Raw genomic sequence first — 14,889 nt, 5'->3', positions numbered from 1 at the left:
TTGTTTGCTGTGGGTGCTTGTCCTTTTCCCTCAATTTAGCGGTGGAGTTTGGACGTGGGAAAACGGATTTGTTCAGTTAGAATAAAAATGAACTCACCTACCCTGCTTAGTTTTATCACCATAAATTATTCACTCCTCCGTCTCTCTCACGCCTTGTCTCTTCTCACACACACCACACACACACACACACACACACACACACACACACACACACACCCTTATGTCAGTTTTCATGGGGATCAAAGTTTCTCCAAATCTTGGAATGTTGCTTCCTCCATAAAGAAGACAACCTGAGACACAGCCTGCTTCTAGCATATTAAAAATTAAATGAGATACGAAGAGCCCGGCTCTTCCTTGACTTCAAGGGAATGGCCGTAGAGGAATTTCCCACGCTTGCTCATTCTTCTTTCTAGCTCTGAGCTTTCCCTCTTATTGCAAATTCAGTTATTATTCTTTTTTTTGATGAATGGGAAGATCAAGTTCACGGAACCCAGCTTCCAGTCCCACTGTCCCCAGCCATGGCCCCCGTCATAATTGTTAGCATGAAGAGTGAGTCTCCATGTGACCATGTATTCTTTCCTTGCGCGTGCCCTCACATCTGGATTTTCTTCTCCCTTCTGACCTCCCTTTCAACGGCACAATGGTACAAAACGAAACGCCCTCGTCCATTCCATGCTCTGCAGCGTCCAGCGCCCTCCTCCCGCCCCCTCCAGACGGACTTCCTGACTTTAGTCCCTATTGTCTTTTTCATACTATTGTAATTAATCCTGAGTTTCACGTCCTGGTCGGGCTATTATGGTTTAGACCTGCAACGTCCCCCCAAAACTCATGGGTGGAAGGCTCGGTCCCCTGTGCAGCCATGGGCAGAGGTAGGGATTTGGGAAAGCAATTGGCTCATGACAGGTCTCTGATCTCATGAGTGGATTAATCCATTGGGTGGATTCATCATCTGAAAGGTCTACCAGAAGGACATAAATAAGAACGGTAGGCAGGGGAGTGTGATTGGAGGCAGTAAGTCACTGGGATATGCCTCGTGGACTATATCCTGTCCCTGGCCCCATCCTCTCACTCTCTGCTTTCTGGCTCCCACGAGCTCAAAGCTTTCCCCCCAAATGGACCTTCTGTCATGAGGAGCTGCCTTGTCTCAGGTCCACAGCAATGGAGCCAACCAACCACGGACTGAAACCTCAGCAATCATGAACCCAAATAAATCTTTCCTCCTCTAAGTTGCTTTTCTAAGGTACTGTGTTACAGTAAAGAAAAGCTGACTTACACAGGTGCTATTTCCCTCCGGTATTTGTTTCATACAACTTATTTTTGTTTAAGGAAGGTCTTTCCATGACCTTCTGGTCTTCCCCTATGGACGCGCCATTCTCCTATGGGTACCATATTGATTACATATATCTTATGTGATTTTTATAGTTACACATATTTTTCTTCTCTTTATGGTAGTTGGAACACTTAACATGCTCTTCAGCTTTTTAACAACTGTATACATTTTTTATGTGTACCATGTAGTAAGGTTGACTCTAGCAACAACGTCGTACCACAGCTCTCTAGAACGTACTCCCATTGTCAAATTGAAATGTTATGTTCATTAATGGGTTAGTTGTCCGTTCAATGGCCATTTGTAAAAGTTAGTTCACATCCCATTGGATGGAAATCTCCAGGACCATAACCTTCATGCTTCCTTTTATTATGTGCCTCCTGTTTCTGGATGCCCAGAGAAAGTGCACAACCCACACCTGCTCCTGTAGTAATGAGCTATCCCAAAGCTGAGCAAGTGGTAATATTGATGCCATAGAGGTGTATTCGTGGTAAAAGAGGAAGATGAATTTAGGCACAGATCTAGAATCGTGTTCACAGAGATCTAGCCCTCCTGATAATTCTCATATTTAAAAAGGAGGACAGCCATGAAAATATTGAATCTGCATGGCATTTTCTCCCTCCGTGTTGAGCTAATATTTGAAACCACTTTCGTTCAATGATGCCAGGGACCTCTGGGAGATGAGTTATTCATTTTACATGGATGGAATAAATCTATACACATTTAGCACCTTAAAGAAACACCCCCGTATGAGCTCGTGCTGTCCACAGATTGAACCTCCTGACATTTTGTGGGCTCAGCCAATCCTTTCCTTTGGGTGTCACATAAGTGAAATTTAACAGGTAGGCAGGACTGCCTTCCTTTCTGTAATTAGGAGGGAAGACTCATCTCTGAAATCATCAGAGTGGTTTTGAAGATGCAGCCGTGCAGCTGAGTTGTCTTCTTCTGAGATGTTCTGAGCTTCCAAGGGTCATTCCTGTATCTCAGTCACTGACTCCGTTTGAAGCCAGCAACGAACAGTCAAGATTATCGATTGAATCCTTCTGCCTCCTTCTTTCCCTGCTTCCCTCTTCTGAACATATCTTACCGTCTCTTCATTTTGGAGGGCTCATACTATTGCCTTGGACCCACCTGCTTAATCCAAAATATTCCTTCAATTTTAAGGTGAGCTGACTACCAACCATAACTCCATTGGCAAGGACCCTTCATAGCAGTAGCTAGGTTAGTGTTAAGAGAATAAGTAGGGGAGAGGGCTCTTGGAAGGACATCTATGGAACAGAGAACAAAGGAGAGCAATAAACCATCTCCAGGGAACCGGCATTAAAGCAAAATATAGTGGAGCCTCAAGCTAGAACAAGCAAATGGTGCTTAGATTGTGAAGGGGTAAAAAAGGAACTCCACCAGCCCTCTTCTTTGATCTAGAGAGAACGATGTAGAAAACCTGACCCTGCAGACATTCTCCACTACTCTGTTGCTCTCCAGCCTTATCAAATTTCAAGTTAGCTCTGTGCTGTTACAATTCCCGGCGTGACTTCCTTTGATATTTTCTTCCACCCGAGATAATTATTACGGTTTAGATACAAGGGGTCGCCCAAAAGCTTATGTGTGAGACAATGCAAGAAAGCTCAGAGATGAAACAATTGGATTATGAGAGTTTTAACCTAGTCAGTGGATTAATTCAGAATAGAAGAGGTGTCTTATGGTTTAGATATGTAGTGTCCCCAAAAAGATCAACGTGAGGCAATGTGAGAATGTTCAGAGGAGCAATGGGTAGATTATGAGAGTCTTAAAGTTATCAGTGGATTAATCCACTTGAGTGGACTAACTGGGTGGTGACTGTAGGCAGGTGGGGTGTGGCTGGAGGAGCTGGGTCACTGCACACCTGCCTTTGGGGTTTATATCAGGTCCCTGGTGAGCAGAGCTCTCTCTGCTTCCCGGTGCCACGTCCTGAGCTGCTCTCCTCCTCCAGGCCCTTCCGCCATTTTGTTCTGCCTCACCTTGGGCCAGAGCCATGGAGTCGGCCCACCGTGGACTGAATCTCTCAAACTATGAGCCCAAATAAATGCTTCCTTCTCTGAAATTTTTCTTGTCAGTTCTTTTGGTCACATTGACAAGGAAGCTGACTGAAACATTAACGTTTCTCTGGGTATCTTCCAACCGGAGAGCAAGTGTGGGTTCTCTTTTGCAGAAATTCTTTGTGGTCCTCTCCTAGCCCCGCTTGCTGTGTGTCGTTCCAAGTTTCCCTACAGGAGTTGCAACTTGTATTCAAGTAGCATGCTCGGACCTTGTTCATGCTCCACTTCCCTACTAAGCTCTTGCATTTCCCTTTATTTCCATACAACCTTTCTGTGGTTCCTGAGCAGTGCTTGAAACTAAATCAATATTTGTAGAATAAAGTGTTATTATGATAAATCAAATAGCAGGTCGGTGATAGATGGTGCTGCTGAAGGTTGACTGTGAACAGCACCCTTAATTATTATGCAGTTACTGCAGCTGCTTCCTTGTGAACCCAACGGAATGCCTTTCCTTGGGGCCAAATGATTCTGAGGATAACAGAAGCACCGAGGTGCAATTAAATTTAAATATTTATGGTATGTTAACTCGCTCAGCCTAAGCAGGCGGAAGAGGAATGCCTGAGGAATACCACCCGTCCACCCCAGGGGCAAATAAAAATCAACGCTCAGTCTGCGGAGTGGCAGCTAATTTGCTGTAACTAATACTGTGACTGACTTGGACAATACCAGGAACAAAAGATTGCCTCTGGAGCGTCAGCCCTTTGAGAATGGAAGAGATTTATAGCACTGGCTCCCATTAAGACTATGTGGGTACATGAGGTTTTGGAGACGTTCCCTGCAGTCATTCTTGGTCCTTTTGAGTGGAGCCATTGAGAAAATGGGTATTTTACCCAGAAGGCTTACCACGCCAAAACCCTTTCAAGTACCTTTGCATCTGCCAGGCACATTGGCATTCGGTCACTTCCTGTCTGCTCCGAGTCCAAGGAGAAGATTTCAAGGGTCTTCACCCTAAAGGAGGAGAATCATTTCCCTCCCTAGTTTCCCAGCGCATTGGTGTGAAGGCTCTAAGAATCCAAAGGTGTAGGGTGCTCTTATTTTTGAATGATAAAGACCGTCTAGATGTGCATCCACGGTCGTGGGCCGCTTAGCAATGTCGCTACGTTCTGGGAGATGCAGCCACGGAGGTGATCTCATGGTTGTGCAAACACGATTGAGTGTTTTTGCAAAGCACAAGGGATCTAAGATCCCTCATCCAAATAACTCCGGGACCCACTGGCAACCGCACGCTCGGTGCTCGACTGAAGCAGCGCTAGGCAGAGCGCGTCTGTTTGCTATCGCTACCCTAACAAATGACGGCAGACTGAGGGGATTTTCAAAGAAAACCCATTTCATGTCAGTCTCTACTCTGTGTAAGGATCCAAGGTGACTCATCTGGGATTTCTTTTGTCATGGTCCAAATGGGGGAGCCCAGAAGTTCACGCGTGGGCGACCAAGTCCCCAAAGTCAAACGCTGATGTGACTTGGCAGCAAGGACTTTGGGAGGAAGATAGGATAAGATGGGTCCAGGAAGGGGAATGTTCTCCTGCGATAACATTAATGAGTTGATGAGAAAGCCGTGGCTGTCTAACCACTTGACACCCTCCGCCATGTTGCAATGACGCAAGAAGACCGTGACAGATGGCGGCACCATGTTCCTAGACATGCCAGGCTCAGTCAAGAACCGTGAGCCATGGTGAGTTGAGCTGCTACATACATGGATGTGACTGTGTCACTGTGTGTGCGGATTTTAAGTCCTCTGGGTCTAAACCGAGGAGTGGGACAGCTGGATCACATGGTGGGTCCATTCCAAGTTTTCTCAGGAATCTCCACACTGCTTTCCATAATGGCTGCACCATTGTGTATTCCCACCAAGAAGGTATGAATGTAAATATGGAACCAACCTAGGTGCCCATCAAAGGAGGAATGGATAAAGAAAATGTGGTGTATAGATACACAATGGAATATTACTCAGCCTTAAAGAAGAATGAAATGATGGCATTTGCAGGTAAATGGATGAAACTGGAGAATATCATGCTAAGTGAAATAACAAATCCCAAAAAACCAAAGGCCGAATATTCTCTCTGATAAGTGGAAGGTGCTTATTCATAATAAGGGGGGGGGGGAACTAGGGAAAAATAGAGTTACTATATTTTAGGCAGAGGGAAGTGAAGGGAGGGAAGGGTGTGGGGCAGGAAGGACAGTAGAGTGGACAGACATGGTGACTCATGTGCATGTGTGACTGCATGACCATGTGATCCTGCAACATGGACAGTCAGAAGAATGAGAGACGACCCTCCATTTATGTCTGATCTGTCAAAATGCATCCGTGCCTTCTGCTGTCAGGGGCAACTCATTGGAACAGATAAAAAATACATTTTTTGAGCCAAATACATTTCTATTCTTTATAAAGCTTCCAGCCTCAGGGATTGTGTTATAGTCACAGAAAGCAGTCACTGTAAACAGGCATGGAAGCTGAGCTGGAGTTTAATCTGGAGATTCTGGGAAAACCCTATTTCCATGATCCACTTTTGGCAAATGCAGGTTTTCTTCAGCTGCTGCGGCAATTGTCTTCACTTGGGTTATTGCGAGGAAAAAGGGAAAACAGGGAACGATGACCTAGTCCTTCTCCTGCTTCAAATCGTCCCTGTTTCTTGTGCTGCTGGATTTCTCTGGACACAGTGAGCAAGGACTCCATGCCTCTAAGATGCATGGGATTCACTCCAACAACTCAAGGTAGGACCTCCATCTGAAGATCCCCAGACTCGATTCTATCTACGACATTTCCTCCACTAAATCTGTGTTTTCTAGGGCGGCCATAACAAAGCTGCACAGACTGTGTGGCTTTAGCGACAGAGACTTCTTGCCTCCCCAGTCCTGGAGGCCGGAGGCCTGAGGTCCAGGCATGGGCAGGGCCAACTCCTCCGAGGCCTCTCTCCTGGGCTGGCAGACGCCGTCTTCTCCCTGGGTCCTCACGGGGTCGTCCTCTGTGTGCGTCTGTGTCCTCACCTCCTCTTCTACCAGGACCCCATCCTGTGGGGTCAGGGCCACCCTGGGGACCTACTGCCCCTCAGTCACCTCTGTAAAGACCCCTCTCCACACACAGGCATGTCCCAAGGTCCTGGGGTCAGGGCCACCCTGGGGACCTCACTGCACCTCAGTCACCTCTGTAAAGACCCCTCTCCACACACAGGCATGTCCCAAGGTCCTGGGGTCAGGGCCACCCTGGGGACCTCACTGCATCTCAGTCACCTCTGTAAAGACCCCTCTCCACACACAGGCATGTCCCAAGGTCCTGGGGTCAGGGCCACCCTGGTGACCTCACTGCTTCTCAGTCGCCTCTGTAAAGACCCCTCTCCACACACAGGCATGTCCCAAGGTCCTGGGGTCAGGGCCACCCTGGGGACCTCACTGCACCTCAGTCACCTCTGTAAAGACCCCTCTCCACACTAGGCATTTCCCAAGGTCCTGGGGTCAGGGCCACCCTGGGGACCTCACTGCATCTCCGTCACCTCTGTAAAGACCCCTCTCCACTCACAGGCATGTCCCAAGGTCCTGGGGTCAGGGCCACCCTGGGGACCTCACTGCACCTCAGTCTCCTCTGTAAAGACCCCTCTCCACACTAGGCATTTCCCAAGGTCCTGGGGTCAGGGCCAACCTGGGGACCTCACTGCACCTCTGTCACCTCTGTAAAGACCCCTCTCCACACAGAGGCATTTCCCAAGGTCCTAGGGTCAGGGCCAACCTGGGGACCTCACTGCACCTCAGTCACCTCTGTAAAGACCCCTCTCCACACACAGGCATGTCCCAAGGTCCTGGGGTCAGGGCCACCCTGGGGACCTCACTGATCCTCTGTCACCTCTGTAATGACCTGTTCCCACACAGGGTCACATTCTGAGATACTGAAGTTCAGAATTCCAGCCTGTGGATTCGGAAGGACACAGCGTTAAGCCTGTCACAATCCTTCAAAGTCCCCCGTTCATAGATCAGGAGGAAGGTGTGCACGTTGGGAAGAGGAGGAATCATTCTAGCGACTCCGAAGTGAAATGTTCGGAAGCCAGCGAGGAATCAGTGGACGGTGAGCCGTGCGTCCCGAGCGTTCCTCATGTCGTTCTGAAGTCGGGGACAGGTTTCCCGTGGACGGCTGCTAGGTCACGCTCAGGACACCCTGACCTTCTGAACCTCTAAGGAAGGAGCAGCCCCGTGTTTCCCTGAGCTGGCATGGACTTTAGCCGCGGCTTGCAAGGCCACCGTCTGTGACATCAGACTGGCCCCGTGGATTTTCCTGGTGCCCCTGAAGGCCACGCACACGAGATTAATTGTGGCTTTCGGTGTCCGCATTCCGCCATATCAACGGGCTCCGTCCCCCGCTGAAGAGATGCTGTGCTTTCCGACAGAGAAGCCACCCCTTTCTCATGACTAGCTAAACATTAAATAAAAATTAGAAGAAACTTAGAAGTCAGTTCCTCGGACGCCTCAGCCTCCTCACTATCCCCGTGTTTACGTCCTTGACATCGTGAAGAATATCCCCATTTCCTCTTGTACAGGATCCGTCCAGACAGCAATATTCTCATTATTATTTTTTTTGAAATGGTCCAATTCCCTCCAGGCCCTATAACCAGATAACAGGTATTACCAATTGGATTCTAATTGATTACAGAAATATTTATGATGATTAATTTACACAAAGGGATAATCATCTATTGAATTCAGAGCCAGCAGGAGGACCTCAATGTATATTGAAGATGTCAACTGGCCAGGAAACGCAATTGCTGGAAGATAGATCTGTCTGCTCTGCGCGTTGGGTTCAATGTTTGCATGGGTTTCTATGGAGAAAATGCTGGTTTTCCGCCAGCAATGATCGATCACGACCCTCCCGCGCCCGAGTGTCTGACGTCCTGTTGAACCGTCTCGGATCTGGCCTTTCTTCAAAACAAAGTTCAGGAGAAGTCGGGGCCCTGTGGATATCATCTCCTAATGTGGACACCATGAGGGTTATTTGCACCAACAAAGCTGTCATTCAGAGTTCATTCGAACCGCCCGGGGCCCGAGGTGTTTGTGAGGAAGTGAGGAAGGGTCAACTCTCATTAAAGTCCCTTATTTTCATTTATTTCTGGACCAGTGAATGGAGTCCGTAAAAATGGATTTTATCTGAATTCACGGAAGCGGCAGATATCTCAGCCCAGACGTTAAAGCTGGACAGAGTTTTAAAACGGGGGATGGTTTAGCTACGTCAGGTTCAACCTATGGATTGGCCATGCACCTCTGGAAAACGGAAGCACTTGAGTGCAAACAGGTAGAAAGGGGAGCTCACTGGCGTCGATCTAGCAAAACAGAGCTCCTGGTTCAGTAAATAGCCGCATCTCCAGATTTTAGTGATGAGCTATTGATCTCCACAGACCCCGGGTCCTGAGCAAACGTCCTGGCACATTTCAAACAAGCATCACATGCAGACAGGCCTGTATCCTTCTCCCAGGATGCACATCACCCAGGTGCACAGCGCTTGCAGGTAGGGATCCTCTCTTTGCATTGGAATAGCAGCTCTGTGTGTTAGTCGGGTCTTGTCGTCGTCGTTGCTGCTGCTGAGACAACCTGAGAAAATCGACTTCAAGGAGGGAAGAATGGACCTGCGTTCAAGGTTCAGCATTTTAGAGGTTTCGTTCCACGGTTGGATGGCTCCATGGCTTTGGGCGTGAGGTGAGGCAGAGCATCATGGCGGAAGGGTGTGGTGGAGGCCAACTTGTGAGCTCATGGAAGCTGAGGAGAAGGAGGAGGAGGAGGAGGAGGAGGAAGGAACTAGGGGAAAGACAGTCCTCAAGGATTCATCCCCAAGAACCCACTCATTTCCTCTAGGTCTCACCTCCTATAGTTCGTACCACCTCTCAATGATCAGTGATCAATAGGTCAACCCACCGATTGGGTCAGAGCCCACAGGGTCCAATCTCTTACCCCAAAAGCCTCATCTCTGAACTCTGCTCCATTACGGACCCAGCCTTCACAGGAGACGTCGGAGGACATTCAAATTCCAAACCGTAACACCCTGCACGGTGAGATCCCGCCGTGTTTCCGTTTGTCAGACGAGTAGACACGCTTCTTCACCTATAATCGGGTTACATTCCAATGGGGAAATCGTCACCACGTCCTGAAAACCCTGAACAGAACTGTTCTACCAAATTTCATAGCTTATTCACACGTCGTGAAGTGTCTGTGGTTCCCCCTCTTGATGCTGTGGCCGAGGTCTGCGGCATTGCGGGGGAGTATCAGATCATTGATCACTAACCTGGGGGAAAAGGAAAGATTTAAAACTCGAGATCAGGGACCGACTGCACAGGGTTGAACCATCTCCTGAACTCAAAGTCTGTCAAGTCCCCGAGTTCTCTCTTCAAACTTGGGGTGACTCCGAACCGCGGGTGCTGCACTCTTCTCAGAGAGGAATGAGAGGATTACAGTGGCAGGGTCTCCGATCATGAAGCAACAGGATCTTGTGATCTGGTGCAGGGAGAGACTTTCAACTACACTGGACATCGGTACAAACATGACATCTCTCAAGAGTTGTTGTTGGAATTCCCTTAATCATTACATATGATGAACCACCACCGTGTGCTTACCACATAATAATATCTAAAGTGAGGGCTGGCAAACTTTCTCTAGAAAACAACAAGACTATAAATACTTCCATCTTGGTGGACCATCTAATTCGTGGGGGTCACCGTGGTGTGAAAACAACCATCAATGATCTGTGAATAAATGACACAGCTATGTTCCAATAAAACTTTATTTATAAAGGAAGAGTGAAGGACTGGATTTGTGGCTTAGTTTCAATGTGTGGACCCCTGATTTCAAGTATCTAACATTAAGTGACGAAATCTAACTCTCCATGTACTCCACTTGCCTAAGTTTCCCTTAATTTAAAACTTTGGGTTTACAAAGTAATGTTTTCCTAGTTTGGTGATCCTATCATTTCCCAGTTTAGTTTATTACTGACTCAGAATGAAGGGAAACCTACATTTCTTATTTCTCTGGGCTTGAGTCAAATGGAAGACGAATGACCGTTGTCCACTATTTAATAACAGGAAATAGTCTAGAAATCATGTTCCAATCCGCTCTCCTTGCAGGTCCTTAATAGCTATCCATCACCCATTTGAAACATTTGTTTAGGAGAATGTTGTCGTTAAAAGACGAAGTTGTTACCAGAGGTCTGCCACATAGTAAGCTCGGGCAGGAAAGGTCCTCAGAGCAGAGCAACGCTCTGCCCAAAATATTTTTGAACTTTATCCTCCTGAGACTTGGACGATTACTTCTTAAACCATACCTGTGAGGATTTGATGGACCCTAAGGAGAAGTGGAATATCTAGATCCCAACTTGTGGAGGGCAAAACAGACACACAATTAGGTTTTTGTGTCAAAGACCTAGGGATGTGTCCATCTGTAGGGACTTAAGCATCTTCAACTTCTCCAGGCTGAGACACGTGATTGACACACGGGTACCAGCATGCCATTTTGTATTATTATTAAAAAGTATTGCTCCTAGTGATGAGAAGACAACCACAGGGATGATTAGGGGAGAACTCCCCACATGACGAGAATATGTGAAGGGTTTCCCATCTTCTAGCTTTGTATCTTCACACGGCAGGGTAGATGGAGATGGAATTTAAATTTTGTAAATTCATACTGCAGGGTAGATGGAGATGGAATTTCGAATGGTCAGCGATTTTCAGGGCTAGTAAGGATCAATGGGGATTGAAATGCTCCTCTTAATGATGTAGGTTGGGAGATATAAATGGATCAATTCTGCTACCTGGGATTCTGGGAGCAGCCTCGTTACCAAGAATCGAACTGATTCAACTTGAGAAGGGTGCTAAGGATACTGGTGGGGACCTGAACATGGGCTGATCCAAATTCAGACTTCCCATTTCCATGTGATCAAAACTGCACACTGGATTCCTCCCCGAGGCGAGCACACCAGTCACGGAGTGAGTTTGTAGAGAGCGTGTGAGCTCCAGAAGCTTCCGTCCTTGGGTGTCGATTCATGAGTAGGATATGCCCAGGGATAGGACACTCCTTGGGTTCCACATGGCATCCTGCCTCTCCAGATCCCTACAAATGGTCTGAGGATCTACATCCACCCCTGGGAAGATCTGACACAGCCCCGTAACTGCATCCCCTCTCATACAACAATCAAGATGGCGGCCATCCAAAATCCATTTATCCCGATGTCTTACTCATGGCTGTTTCTGAGTAGGGAAGAAAAGAAAAAGATGGAAATGAGTCAGAGAAGAGTGTGTCAAAGAGTACTGACAGCAAGTGCTCTCAGTGTAGCTAAAACTGGGTGTTTAAATCTTCGTTTTCTGAGTCCCACAGTCTCTCCCAGTGGCTGCAGGTGTTCCCCGGATGGGTCCATTTGCTCCTCAATATTTTCCCAATAGCAAAGCCTCATACTATCCACTCTGACACCTCCCAGGGATCTTACCCAATTAGTGATTCTTCACTTATAAAGGCAGACTCTTCGCCCCATGATTTCCCCTGATGTATTCTTTCTTGAATTTCTAACTCAGGTCTCCCAGTTCATGAACTTTCTGGGCTACCTTCTGAGACTCATCCTTAGTACCATTTGTGATTCTCGGGAACATCTACATCTCTGCAGAACATCCCCCCCCTTAGACTCCTTATATCTCATTTAAAACCCTGGGTTCCACTCCAGGTAAGAGGGTAAAATTCAGTTTGCCTTTTCTGTGGTCCAAAATAAATTTTGTCCTTATCATTATGCATCATGACAACAACCTGCCATATTTTATTTGCAAGACACTATGCACATGCTGTATAAAATAGGCATGATTAAGGTGATTTTATTAATGTCTCCAACACAATGATGATAATAACAAACGTGATAGTACCAATAATGTTGTTGAGTAACTGATTTTATCTTTGTTACGATGCTATGAGGTGCATTCATGGATCATCTCTATGGGGACCTAAAACAGGAAGTCTCACTTCCGTACTAAGTAATGTGCCTTGTGAAATGCTCTTAAATGCATCATTAGTCAACTTTGTCATTGTGCAAACATCATAGAGTATATTTACCTACTAAATGCCCACGCTATACGTTGTGTTTGTATATCTGCCTGTTATCTGTCTATCCACCATCTGTCTTATCTACCTATATCTATAGCCATCCATCTATCCATTCACCAATCCATCCATCCGAACATCCAATAATCTATTCACTCTCCTTCCTTCCTTCCTTCCTTCCTTCCTTCCTTCCTTCCTTCCTTCCTTCCTTCCATATCCCCCCCCCCTCTCTCTCTCTCTCTCTCTCTCTCTCTCTCTCTCATTTTGGACCCCAATGAACCCAACACCACAAGATTAAATCAAGCATAGGAGAAAAGGATGCATTCAAGAGACACAATAAATGTGTGCTATATACCGCTCCTGCCAGCATCGCAGGGCAACTGGTTTACAGTTCATGATTTTTTTCGTTAAGTAGAAGGTGTGAACTCTAAAAAGACATCACGTGGGAAACACGTCATCCAGCTCCGTGGTCGCTTACCGTTGTCCTCAGGTAATGTTGACTGTACTCGATCGTATGAGCTATAATTCCGTACGACTGGCACGAGGTGGTAGGAATTTTCCAGCTTCATCGTTATCTTACGGGGCCACCAGCACGCATGCCATCTGTCATTGAGCAAAACATGGTGATGCAGCGCCCAATGGTTTCCCCAAACCATTCTCTAATTTCTTACACAAAGACTCCACTCGTTGGCTTAGGATCCACCCTGGTGCTGTATGATCCGCTCTTACCTTGATAACAACCACAAAACCCACATTTGCGGAAAGATGCATTCACAACTGCAGAGATGAGTTCTCAGATACTTGGGGTCCGAAAGTTACCCCCATTACGTCTAATAATCACCAACTAAGACAATGTTAGGGGAAAGCAGGTGCCAGATATTATGAACACGTACCCTACATCCATCACCTCAAGGTCCATTTTACCACCGTGTGAACATGCTACACCTTGGGCCCACCCAGTCCGATTTCTGCCCACTGGACGAGGTGTGCTGGCAATTGCCAAGACGTGGGTCTAGACCCTCTGCAATCTGGAGAAACAGGCAGGTGCACACTCAGCTTGGGGCAGATGGTGGAGTAGGTTTCATCAGTACCAACAGGATGCAAAGAGCCATTTTGCTGGAAGACATGAGGAAAACAGATTGGGGACCCTCAGCAACTACATTTCACCTACAGAAAAGAACACTCAGTCACGGTCGTTCTTTGCGGGGGAGAGTTAGCAGGGCCATATGCAAGGGAAAATGTCCCAGGTCTATGTTGGCTTCCCCTCAGGAATCTGAGAAGACCAAAATAAGAGGCTTCTTCTGTTGGGGTCAGGGTCTTTAAAATAAAGCAGACAGAACATGTGCAAAGAGGGAAGTCTGCAGATTTGGGGTAAATGAAGCAGCATCCAAACTTGGGGTTTTGACCCAAGACCCAAGTGATGAGCACAGGAACGAAGGTCAGACGCTCACCTGCAAATCAGCACGGCTCACGAGTGCATTGAATACATTTTTGAAAGGGTTGCTCTAAAAATAAAATGAAATAGAAACTCATGTTTTAAATATTGATGATTCCGACACCATGGCGAGCCTTTGATATAGATGTTTTTTGCTGGGGGCTGAATTAATTAATTAATTTGCATCAGGCCTCCGAACTCAGAACACTTCTTTTAGTTTGCCACGCGTGATGGAGACGTGTTTCGGGAAATTTGTTTTCCGTGGCAAGGGTTCTAAAATTCAATATTGAATATGCCTTCGAGCGATTCGCGTGACGTGGTACGTGCACTTGGCTTATGGTTGTGCAAACATCTCCTTGGGACTTTGAATTACGAGAAATCTGTGGATTTTTCTGAGTCGAGTTTATTTGTTGGAGTACTTGACTTTGTATTTCATGATTATTCTTCCTATTAATAACGTGCCTGGCTAAGTTCATACTGACTCTGAAGGACATGAAGATAAATGTGATTGTTTAGATAGGAGGTATTCCCCCAAAACTCATGCATGAGACAGTGCAAGAGGGTTGACAGGTGAAATGATCTAATCAGTGTGTGTATTTCACAACTAACTAGGTGGTAACTAGCTGAAGGCAGGCAGGTTGTGGCTGGAGGAGGTGGGTCATTGGAGGTGTGCCTTGGGCTTTAGATTTCATCCTAGATGAGAGGAGATCTGTCTTTCCCTCTCTGTTTCCTGGTGCCACGTCCTGACCTGCTCTCCTCCTCCAAGCCCTTCCGCCATTTTGTTCTGCCTCACCTTGGGCCAGAGACATGGAGTCAGCCCACCATGGACCGAGCCTCTGAAATCATGAGCCCAAACGTAAATTTTTCCTCCTCTATATGTGATTGAAGGAGCTGGATCTCTGGGTCTGCCTTTGGGGACTATATCCTGTCCCTGGCTCCTTGGGGACTCTATCCTGTCCCTGGCTCCTTGGGGACTCTATCCTGTCCCTGGCTCCTTGGGGACTATA

The sequence above is a fragment of the Sciurus vulgaris genome (genome assembly GCF_902686455.1).
Source record: "Sciurus vulgaris genome assembly, chromosome: X".
Taxonomy (NCBI): domain Eukaryota; kingdom Metazoa; phylum Chordata; class Mammalia; order Rodentia; family Sciuridae; genus Sciurus; species Sciurus vulgaris.
The sequence above is the reverse complement of the archived record's forward strand: the minus strand, read 5'-3'. Positions refer to the sequence as shown.